Source organism: Solanum lycopersicum, chromosome 10, assembly GCF_036512215.1.
Source record: "Solanum lycopersicum chromosome 10, SLM_r2.1".
Lineage (NCBI taxonomy): Eukaryota > Viridiplantae > Streptophyta > Magnoliopsida > Solanales > Solanaceae > Solanum > Solanum lycopersicum.
The window spans coordinates 48,057,774-48,071,140 of NC_090809.1; the positions used below are offsets into that span (position 1 = coordinate 48,057,774).

A 13,367-nucleotide genomic window follows, 5' to 3' on the forward strand; every position below is an offset into this window, starting at 1 on the left:
TACATAAATGGGGTTCTACTATTCATGCAATAATCAGAGTAATTAAAAGAAAAAATAATTTGGAACATATAACTAATATATTCATGAAGTTCTGTTGAAATTCTAAAACCGTAGGTCTAATCAAGATATTGGAATGAAAAATCTGACTGAAAACTAGGGACCCAATGGATGAAAGGAACCCACTAGTGAAACCCGTTGATGAAATTCACAAAGAAATATTGAAATTTTGGGGGTGGAACTGATGGAACCTTTTCGTTTTCTTGAACTATGGTTCTTGACCATTTTCTCCTTTCTTGCTTCTAACTTTCTATGTTTTTTATTAATGATTTTACTTGAGTAAGTTTTAGTTATGTTTCTAGGCTTAAACTGACTAAAATTTGATGATTTAAGCTCAAAACAACGTATTGTAGGGTTTAAATGAAGTGGAAAAAGACCAAAAGACTCCTAAGTTAATTGTTGTCGGACCAATGACGACCTAGATTGACGATCAACCGTTCAATCGACATCTGTTATTTAGGTCAGTAGGTTGGGTCTGTACGATAGTCCTCTACTAAAACGGGCATAACATTTTACTCGGAGGTCTAATTTTAGCAAAGTTTATGGCTATGAAAAGCTGATTCAATTATGTATAATTTCATTTGTCATGAGACACCTAATTCATTTTGTCCTAAAAGCAATAATCATTTCAAGTTTACCGAACTGCATTTTGACCCTAACTATCTCCTAATTTCCACCTATGGTCCTACCTACGATTCTTAGGTCCATCTACGGACCATACTGATTAATAGTTGTTCTTGTTAGAGAGTGGGTAAATGGGGTCTTGATTGATGTACTGAGACTACGAACCATAGTCTGACTTACAGACCATAGTTGTGTTCGCATATCGTCACTTAGTAAAAAAAATTTGGCTGCATCGACGGATGTGCAGTATGGGTCGTGGGTCAGGCTACGATCCATCGAAGAAACCGTCAATTGAACCTGCAGATTTCTAAAAAGTTGATTTGTGGTTTGTTTTGGATAAAGGTGTTACAGCTATGATTGGTGTGGAGGTTAATAACTCCTTCAGTTTTTTAAAGTTTGCCTCACACTTATCAGTTCACCGAAATACCAGTTTTCTGAGTCTTGTTAGTCAATGGATCGGCTATTGTAGATAAAATCAATACAAAAAAGCAATTATAGCCTGCTAATTTGATGAACTTCAAATCTCTATAGGGGAATTATGCCTCACTCAATCACTAATTGGACCAACCTTGGCTAGATCAACCATAACACCTTTCTTTGGCTAGATCCAAGAAATACATATACTCAAGACAAAACTTACACTTTCAGAATATTGTTTATAACTTCTCCTCTCTCGGTCTCTAAAGTACAATCCTCATGTGTAGAACATGATCAACTTGATTCTTGGAATAAACTAAGATATCACGAGTAAATACAATCACAAAATATTCTAAACAGGGACAAATACCGGTAATTCAACTCAATATAAGTAGTCGGGTAATTATTTAACCCAAAGGACATGACCACAAACTCACAATGCCCCTGACGAGTCATAAAAGCATTATTTGGGATATCAACATCTCAAACTCTCAGCTGATGGTAACCCTACCTTAAGTCAAACTTGGAGAACACTAACGAAACCTTAAGTTAATACACAAAATCATCATTATGAGGAAGAGGATACTTATTTTATAATTATAATATTGTTCAACTACCTATAGTGTATACACATTTTTATAGTACCATCTTTCTTCTTCACAAATAAGACCATTCCGCCTTATGGTAAGACACTAGGAAGAAAAAAATCCTTTCTACAACAAGTCTTTCGATCTTTCTTTCAATTCCTTCAACTCTTTCAGAGCAATCCACAACTCTTTCAGAGCCATCCAATAAGAATGGATGGAAATGGGCTTAGTGACCAGCTCCAAGTCAATTAGAAAATCAATGTCGATGTCTAAATGAACAGCTGGCAAGTAGATAGAAAACAGATGTATGAACTCTCACACCACACTTTTGGTCTTTGAAATAGATAGACATTTCATAAGATCGTGAATAGGGGCAAAATAATATAAGTATTCCTTCTTCAACATATAACAAGCATCAAGAGAAGATATCACTCGCTTCAAATATGAACTCGGAGTAACCTTTCACACTAATTGATGTAAACTTAGCATAATAATCTAAGATTGCATGATAAGGATATAACCAATCCATACCAAATATCATATCAAAATTAAGTATATCAAGTAAAATCTCATTTGCACGAGTTTTACTATTAGAAAATATCACTACATACCCCCAGTACATCAGATCCACCATTAAAGAATCATCTACCGGGGAAAAGATACTAATAGGCACAATAAGGGACTCGCACACATGATCAATATTTGTAGAGAAATAAGTAGACATATAGGAATACTATAACAAAATTATGACAAATTAGGACGTTACATGTAATCACTACATCTGAGGCCACTATCTCGGATATGCCCGGTATAAGATAGAAATGTCCACAGTCACACTAGTCTGAGAGACACCATGACCACTGCCTCAAGAGCCCTAACTCTAGCCTTGGTACCATCTCTAACATTTTGTAAAGTACCTCGTACCACTTTAGCTAGCATATAATGAGTAGCCTCAAAAAGAAAAACAGCCTCAAAAATCTACTCATTATAGGAGGCATAGAAAATGACTTAAAGGTCATTACGAAAAATTACAGCACGATTCTTGTAATACATTTGAACATAAAGAACTTATAAAGTTTATGAATTTGATACATTTGACAAGGTTCATAAAAAAATGAATGATACTGATTTGATCACGGGCATAATATATATCTATCTATATATTTATTTAAGAAATTTTATATAAGAATATGCATGGCATATCATTGTTTCGTAAACCATTGAAGGTTAATCATGATTTTGTGAGACTGAGCATATAATGAGTAATGAGTTCTTATATAAATAGATTTATATCATGAGGTTGATATTCATACATTTATCGAGTATGGTTGAGATCAATGGGCTAAAGTCTCAGTCTCTTATTATGAGAATTGAACATAGATGTGAATCTGTGTAAAGTGTATGATTATATATCATGGACATAATATTGATATGCAAGACATTAACAGGGTGCTATAATGACAAAAAATTGAGGAATATGCTAGTGTACGAATGGATCGATATATCACTTTAATTCTAATGGAACACATCACTTTCTGATTTTTAACACTTGACTTTGATCCTCATCTTATCATCTCCCCTCTGGGTCTTAAAGTGAAACTTTAAGGCTATGTACCTATATTTCCATCTCTAAACTAGTCTATATTTACTTTACTCTAATTCTCGAGAAACGCTAATTGCATGGCTACTGAACACTCCATGTGCAGTAATTAATATCCCTTATTAGTTTTCTTTGTCAAATGCTTATAGCAACCTCTTCCTCTTCTATAGAAGTATTTCTATAATTGTTACATGCATTGACCTATAAAGTCGCTTAATCTAATTGTTAATATTCGGACTTCTTTTTCTTAGCCCTCCAATACCATCCTTCTAAGTTCATATCTACCTAACTGGAGGAAAATTAAACTTTTTTATTTAAGTGGCTTATCATTGGCTATATATGATCCCTTTTACCAGACTCTTAAGGGTAATAAATAATGTTTACATCAGTCTACTCAACATTGAAAACTCAAATATACTATCAAGATGCACATGAAAATCATTAACTTCATTACAATCTGGTCTGGCTACATAAAATCTTGGGTACACCCCTTAATGCCATTGTTAGTCTAATAACTAAGCCATACTTCATTACTCTCATATGAAGTTCATAATATGAAACATGTACTACTTACATTTATCGCAAAGTAACACCTTAATTCCTTACCTATTTTATGTCAAACCTACTAGACCATTTCTCAAAACGGACATCTACATCCTCATATTACCATGTTTTTTTTCATGATGCTCATCTCATTTAAAGCTAAGTGTATAGTATTAAACATGGATATCATTAAAATTACTCACATATCATAATAACATACAATTTCTAGGTGGAATTGAGGGAAGACCTCATAATAAGTAGACAATCATTATCTCTTAGTCTACCAAGTTATATATTTTCATCACATTCCTTTTCACAACCTAAGTACCATGTACTCATTCACTATACATCATTGCCTAATTAGTTCTATTCATAAGGCTCTCCCTTCAAAGACATAAGTTTGTCCTAGATTTATTACCTCATGACTACTTTATCCTTCTATTCAACACTTGATACGCTCAAACTTACTCCTCAAATGAGAAGTAAAGCGGTCGTGTCAAGTAAATAACCCAACTAGTGAGGTTTGGATCGTTCCCACGAGGAAAATAGTCTAGAGTTAACTTCAACTTGTTATTACTATTGTTCGGTTGATGACTTCCTTAGAAAGTAAAAGCATAAAAAGGGGGTTTGTATTTCCTAATGAGCAAAAATAACTAACGAACTTGAAAAAGACACTTAACAGCTTTTAATGTTGAGTTTTAATCAAGTAATCAAAGTAACTAGGGTTTACCTGTTCCCCACAGGTTCATAACTTTATAATTCTAACTATAACAATTCTTTCCTAGTATCTTGCATGTAAAGTGATAATTTATGTATTTCTAAATCCTTGGTCCGGCATCTAGAAAATCTCACTCCGCACCTTGGTCCGGCTACGTGTGTTGCTTTCCTAACCCTTATTCTTACTTCATATTAAGCATCGTATTCGATATTTGACTAAGTTATTACCTCGTACCAATCAATACTAGCCTATTAGATAGTATACACAAAATCTATGTTAATAATTATTTTCCTATTATCTACCTCCTTGGTCCGGCAAATAGCATTAAGGCGAGTTCTAACGTTGATCATCCGTTAAAAAGACTTCTAAGCAAAAGAATTATTAATACATGCAAGACACGATTCTAGAATTGTTATTTTAGCTAGGGTTTATCTCATTATTTGCGTATGGTTCCCACAACCCTAGTTATGGAGTTTAGTTCCTCATAGCCATAAACACAATATTCAAATATGGTAAACAAGAATTCATGTACTTACTTCAATGAGAAAGAATAAAGTCCGAAAATTTGCTTTATTAATCACCAGAAATCATTTGTAAGAATCTCTAACAATCAATCACTCAAAACACAAAGTCTCACAATATAATGTTTAATATCACCGAGTCTAACCTCAAAAACTTGGTTTTTCAAACTATTTATAAAAAAATAAAAACCTAATTAAACAAGGATTTTAATTACTGGAAATCTGCCAAAACGCGGCTGGGTCGACGGACCACGCGACGGACCGTCGTGGTCATGACGAACCCTCGTGGACTCCGTCGTCCCATACTTGGTGAAATTCTTCTGCTGCTTTCTTCATTCCCCTCGACAGCAAGTGTGATGGACCGTCATAAGCACAATGGTCCGTCGAGGGTCTTGTTTCAAAATACTTCAACTCTTGGAATCTGGGTACTGGGATCACTTCTCTGATCTTCACGACGAACCTGCAGGACGGACCGTCATAATCTTCGTAACCCCACACTTGTTAGACTTCCCCATCTTCCTTCAGCAGCTTCTCTACGCTGCCACCTACGGAGCGTCACAAGCACGACGGACCGTCATAAGCTCCGTAGGTGGTCTCTTCTACAATTTTTGCTCCAAATCTCCGCGTTCAGCTTTGGACAGATTTCTTGCAAAACAAAGAGAAAATTATATTAAACTTAGCACAAACAAGGCTTTCGGACACACTAAACTTAAGGAAAAAGTATTAATTATACCGTGAAACAACGGTATATCAACACTTATACTTTATTTTTACTCACACATTGGCACATCAGCATAAATTCATCCTAAGTTAAACTAAACTGTAACTCATCCTAACCAGTAACGACTCCTTTGACTTCTACCATAAAATCCATATACATTATTATTCCATTGTTTTCACATAAAGTAAAAACTCCATACCAATGACTTATTAGGTATGTGACAACGACTACACACTTTACTCAATAACTATCTCTATTTCGACTACACACTTTACTCAATAAATGTCTCTATTTCTTAGGTTACAATATTTCTAAATATATACTTTTAACTTTGAAAACTTCTACTACTAGTAGTTCATAATATTGCAAATCAAATTATCTTTCGAACAATAACACTAACCAAGCACTGTGAAAACACACTGCCCTCTTAAAGGGGTGCACCTGAAAAAAAGTTTAGAGAAAAGAATTGGAGTGCATATCTTTGTTTTTTGCTCGAACGCATGATTTATATGAATAATGGTGCATTTTTTTAAATCAATACACTTACGTATACTGATGGGCTTCTCTCAAGCCTAGTTGCAGTCTCCTTGACTCCAGAATGACTTCATTTGCGAGTAACTCGCCGTTAATTTTTGGGCTATGATATTTGAACCAACTTGAGTATGAAGGGTAGTCTAATGGATTTAAGAAATGCATGATTCTGAATAACTTTCTTATGACACAATTCAATTGCGCAGTCTGGAGTACGAAAGAATGAGAAACATCTCCTAAATGTGTTGCAACCTCCTAATAATAAGTGTAGTTCACCACATATCCATAAGCTAAACTGTACAAGAGTACACAATTTCATAGACACCCTAAGACAAGTAAACTCTCCACTCTAATATCAAGTTTGTTAGGCTCTAAGTGTATACCTCAGACATGGCCGACACTTAAAATCATTGTGCAACCCAAGCAAAACTCTTGGCATGATGACTACATAGTGGAAAACTATACATACATGCGGAAGCCTTATAAAGTAGACAATATCACTAGTGTGTTGGGATGTTACTAAATGGTATAAAAATCACTCCTCAATTCGCCTTGTCGATGAGGGCCAAAGCTCAATTAAGTTTAGGAAAATCTCGATAAGACAGGTTAAATCTATGTCCTGAGTCTAGGCAAATCTCATACGGTGGGGCAAACCTCAACGAGGAAGCTGAGTCTATAGAGAGGGTGTATGTGACAACCCTGGTTAATATTAGAATTCTCATATCAACACTACATCGAATAGATGTTAGGTATATATGTAAGTAGATAATACCAACTAGTTATGCATTTTAAGTCGTGTGGGCATAGACCAAAAATAGACAATAACACTAGGAGGTTGAGTCGTTACATTTGGTTGATCATTTAATTATTTGGTCAACAGGTAATTAGGTGTAATTAGCATGGGGTAACTACACTCTCCAATTGTTAGTGAGGGACTATGAAGTGTTATTAATTACATGATACAATTACACGCTCATGACTTTTTAATTAATTTTTTTACTTTTTATTTAATTATATCTTAAATCCTACTCCCTCTATTCTAATTTATTTTACACATTTCAGTTTACGAGAGTCAACCAATTTAAATTTGACCGAGAATTTTCTCTTGAAAACTTCATATATTTTAAAGTGAAATATATATTTGATAACTACACAAAAAGTACTATAAATAACAATAATTGATAATTCAAAATATTTAAAAGATACATGAAAAAATTACGGTCAAAGATAGACTAGTTTGAATCTTGACATTTGAAATGTGTCACATAAATTGGGAGATATGAAGTATTATTTTAAACTAGTATACGTACCCGCATGTTGCGCGGTTAGTTGATAAATGTAATCATAAATATTTATTTATTGATAATTTTAAAATTAAACTAGTTACAAAGACAATATTGTTGAGAGAATGTTAATTGGAAAAATGCACAAGTACCCCCTCAACTTATGTCTAAAATTCTAGAGACACACTTATACTACTACTAAGGTCCTATTACCCCCCCCCCCCCCTAAACTTATTTTATAAGTAATTTTCTACACCTTTTCGATCTTTGTGGCACTAGCTTAAAAAAAATTCAACTAGCATTAGACCAACAAGATAGTGTCACGTAGGCGGAAATGGAGTAGAAAATTATTAATAAAATAAGTTCAGGCGAGTAATAGGACCTTAGTATAGCATCAGTATGTCTCTGAGATTTCGGGCATAGGTTGAGGGGATACTTGTGCATTAGCATTTGAAAATTTGTATGTTATAATTGAATATTTATGTAAATTAATCAATATATAAGCTTAGTTAATTGTCTAAATTATAAAGATAAATTTTATTTTCTGTTATCATTGTTATCGAAGATATAGAGATAACATTAATAAGTTCTTTTATTATAAATAAATAATGACTTTTTCATTTATATCTACTTTTGTTTATAAAAAAATAATTAAAATTCAAATTATCACTAATGTAAAACATAAATCATAATTATCTAAGTGCAATTATGTCCTACATAATCACGGTATTAGTAAAGAACATTTGAAACGTACACGTCCATAATATATATATATATATATATATATATATATATATATATATTCATGTGAGAAAAAACACATCATTTTTCTGCCGGTTCCTACACCTACACATACACAATTCATAAATCAAACCAATTCATGAGTAATTAAAATGAGAAGAGCCCAATTATAAAGAAAAAAAAATAAACAATACACTTACCATGAGAAACAGAGAAGAAAAGCATGACAAAAATAGCAACGATGAAAATGGAACGCCCCATAGATAGATAGATAGATAGATAAATAGATAAAATTTCTAATCTAGCTTGAAAATATGTTTCTAAACCTTTTAGGGTATTTAAAAGAGTGAAGAAGGTTTTTTTTTAAAAAAAATAAATTGGTGGGCAGCTCGCTTAAATTAGAGAACCTAGAAAACAACGAAATCAGTATTTATTCACTTTGGAGACGTTCTCAGATCTGATATTGACGTGTATAAATCATAATTAATATTTAAAAGAATGAAGAAGGGTTTTTTTTAAAAAAATGGTGGGGAGTTGGCGTAAAATAGACAACCAAGAAAATATCGAAATCACTATATATTGACTTTGGAGACGTTCTCAGATCTGATATTTTTGTTTGATTTTTTGAAGAAAGACTGATGTTTTACAAAGATGGAAGAGAAAATGAATGAACATATCAGAAATTACTATTCTCTAACCATGTTTTATCAAAAAAAGAAAACATACCTGAAGTTTTAAGTTGCAAATTGATTAATGTTTGTTGAAAGAAGAGAGCTGGAAGAAATTAAGCTTTAAAACCATGTTTGAGTAAGTCTTTGTGGTAAGGATGAATTGAAATTTTTTGTTTAAACAAAGGCTGATGTTCTAGAAAGATGGAAGAGAAATGGATCCGCAAACATTTGCTATTGAAATTGAAATTTGTCCCTTTTTAATGTAAAATTACATATTTGCCCTTCTTGCTTTTGGAAATGAAATTTGTTCATTTGTTATTAATGTAAAATGACCACTATACCCTTGGTCGTCCTCTTTTTTGGCTCTTCTATAATATATATATATATATATATATATATATATATATATCTAACTATGAAAAATAATTATTATACATAGTGATACATAATTTTACTATACTAAAAAGATTCTATAAACTTAATCAATACATTATACATGTAATATAGATATAATAAATTAAACATCCATAATTCAAGAGAAAAAAAACTTAACAAAATAAGTTATATTAAAGCAATGTATTAGAAGTCCAACAATTTTTTGTAGTCAATTTTTTTAGGTTTAAACTTCTATTACAATATATTACAATATATATCACTTTAAAGAAATATAAATTAATTTTTAATCCATATGGGAGATAAATTGATCTTGTAATTGTTATATTGAAGTAGTTACAAATTTTCTATGAAATATAGTTTATAGAAAGTGTGATTTACTTTTCTAATGGAATTTAATTATTAATTTGTAATATTTCATTTGTTCATTATTTTTTTTTGGATTTTTAATTTACAAATTAAAATACTTTGAATTACGAAATTTTAAAAGAAAAAAATAAGTATTTAATTTTGGATTTTAAATTAAGAAATTAAAATATTTTAAATTTATGAAATTTTTTTAAGTAAAAAGAAGAATTCGAATGAAAATAATATGAGTATAAAAAAATTTCACAAAAATTAGAATTGTTTTATTTTTTAAATTTAAATATAACTTTCAGTTATTGTTCAGAATTATTTTATTATTCAATATTTATTATATCATTTTTTTTCAAATTTTTTTTAGACTTTGTGCAATATAAATTTAATTGATTGTTCTTTTCATTTTCAATAAAATATAATTCGTATCTTATATGATTTTAATTTAATATTTTAATATTTTGTTCTATTACTCTCCTTTCATACCGTATAGTTAATTTTGATAGTGATAGTTTTGTTTAGTTTTAAACTTCCATTAGATTATAGGATTTTGTTTATCATTTCAATATATTTTCGATATTTTTTATTATTATTTTATGTTTGTGTGTATATATTTATATATAAAGTCTACATAGCTTTTATATTATTTTTAGTTTATTTTCTTTGTTTAGTATATTTAGTTTTTAGTAAGACTTAAATTATATCGGTTAAGACATGTTTATACCTTTCTATTGTTTGAGATCATATAAATATAATTTTTTTTCACTTAAATATTTGTGTAATCCCCCCCCCCCCACGGCATCCCCCCTCCTTCCTTCTGATTTTATTTATTTTAAAAAATAATGTCTTTGTTTAGTACCCTAATTTTATGGATCCATCCCTTCACCTAAGAGAAAAATTAAAATAAAATAATTCTATTTACACAAATTTTAACAGAAAAAATTACATTAATTGGTACATTTTAATAAATACTTACTGATTTTAGCGATATTTTTTATTTATTACCATTTATAGCAACATTATGTAAAATCTTCAATTTGAACTAAAGGTGAATTAAGTATGAATATATAAGAATTATAATTGTTTTTTGAAATATATTATGTTTGTTTGGTAAAAGTTTGACACATTATATTATAAATGTATTAAAATGTGTGAAAAATGTATTATCCATCATTAAAACTTGTATTATATGTGAATAATAAATTTTTCTTTGTAATATGCATTAATCTTGTATTATAAATGAATTAAAACGGATCAAGTGCAAAAAAAATATTATTGCTATAAATGCTAAAAAAAAATTAATATAGTATAGTTTTGTAAGTTTCGCAATTTTAATTGAACTTAGTAATTGCAATAATATTAAAAATATATCTCTATTTAAAGAAAACTAAATGAGTATTACCCTTAAAAAATATAAAACTGATCTTGCAATTCTTATAATGAAGCAGTTTCTTATTTGATATAAAATAGAGTTTAACGAAGTGTAATTTATATTTTTTAGAGGTGTTGTTAGTTTTTAGTTTGAATTATTTTACTTTCATTTGTTGAATTTTCTTTTGGATTTTTATTTACAAATTAGAATACTTTGAATTATGAAATTTGTAAAACGAAAAAGGAGTATCAGATGAAACTAACTAGTTGGTAGAAAAGTAGGACACACATTCAGTTATTCTAATTATCATATTTTGTCAGATTCTTGTAAAATTGTAAAGGTTAATGTGATGCTTCTTTCCATCTTTTATATAGGATTTTGTCCTATATTGCAATATTATGATTATAATGTTGTCACAACGTGAATCTATATGAATCAATCCATATGACAATTTTCTTAACCAATGTATATAACATAAAATATCAAAGTTTAAATTAAAAAAGATGAATGAAAATTTTTAAAATAGAATCTAAATAAAATAGTTGTTCAACAACAGATTTTATAGAAAATAAGTTTGTTGATCTCAATTCTTATAAATCCTAAATGATAAGAAGCATTTCAAATATACCATATAAGATGATAGGTGTAGATGTCTCTTTGCATGATTAGTCAATTTCCTCAAACACAAAATCAAAGACAATAAACATTTTAATACCTTAGTAAAGATTGCAACCATGCTTGGAAAATTGAATGAGGTGTCAAAGTTTTCAGAGTCATTGATAGTACTTTTTTAAATATACTGACATGTGTACTTTTTTAAAGATAAAATGTTTTGGTTGATCCTTGTACTTTTATCCATTTGTATTGTGAACGCTTCTACTTATTTTTTTGTTATCTGAACTCTGAACTCATTTAAATTCAATCTGTTGAACCCATTTAACTGATCATGACTCTTAATAGCGCTAATGTCACATTTCATGTCACATAAATTTGGTCAAATAATTTTTAATTTTTATAATAATATCTTTTTGGACCAAAAAATTATAAAGTTTTTTTTATGCATCACAAAAACAAAATTTTAATTTATTCTGTTAAATTAATGTTTTGGGTCTCCCTATATCATAAGTCATTTTCACTGTGAAATGGCCCAATCGCTGGAGAAAGTTGCCACTGTCACCACCCCTCTCACCGGCTAGACCACAAATACTCTCTCCCTCTTTATTCCATCTTCGTCACATACTTTCACTATTTTTCTTGATTTCGTCTTCTTCAACCTCCACAAATCCAAAAATTTTAAATTGCCCCACCAGCTCCTGCCCCTCACCACCTCGTGACCTCTCCACTATCGCCATTTCCCGTACCATGACGACTATTGAAAACAACCAGGGACTCATATGTTATCCATCCTCTCCGAGGTATCAGAAAGATAGAAATTCATCGCTCCCTCCGGTTTATCAGCATGGTCCTCGCCACTTGTGATGTACCAAACACGTAAAGAAGATGAAAGAAATAAAAAAGGGGGTTGGACAAAAATGGATATAGTTGGAAAAAGATAAAAGAAAAAACAACAGGGTTGGACAAGAATGGAGATGGCTAGAAAAAGTGGGTTGTTGGGGAAGAAGAATGAATTTTTTTTCTTTTTTAAGTTTATTATTTTACTCTTTAAATTTAAATATTTTTGAAATTTAAATATAATGTTCACTTCCCTAATAGGTGTGTGGTCTCACTCTCTTGCCAATTCAATCATATTAAAGCCACATAATCAGGATTAATGATAAGAGTGGTTAGATATATTGTATTTTATCAAATGTAAGGGTCCAAATGACAAATAAATTAGTACAAGAATTCATAATATAAATGGATACAAGTATAAGAGATCATTAGATTATTTGCCTTTTAAAAAGAATTTCAAATTTATAATATTTAAATAATAAATTTTTTTAAATTAAAATATTCAACACATCACTCTTTTTATCTCGCCTATTACATATAGATAGATATTAACAATTCCAACCGTATTTGAAAAATTAAATGAGGTGTCAAGTTTTCAGAGTCATTGATAGCACTTTTTAAAATATATTGACATATGTACTTTTTTTTAAAAATCAAATTTATAGTATTTAAATAATGATTTTTTTCAAATTTAGATAATAAAGAATAATTGTGGCGCTGACACATCATGCTTTTTACCTCTCCTATTATATATATAGATAGATTCTTTTTTATTTTTA

General features: G+C 30.3%; 1 long non-coding RNA gene across 1 annotated transcript; it reads right to left on the minus strand.

Annotated features, from left to right (window-relative positions):
• Window positions 1–5,097: 5,097 nt before the first annotated feature.
• LOC138339092 (uncharacterized) lies at window positions 5,098–9,217 on the minus strand. The gene is made up of 2 exons (XR_011212138.1): window positions 9,070–9,217; window positions 5,098–5,712 (listed from the first exon to the last, which is right to left on the minus strand). It is a non-coding gene; the product is annotated as an uncharacterized lncRNA (long non-coding RNA).
• Between the last annotated feature and the right edge of the window lie 4,150 nt (window positions 9,218–13,367).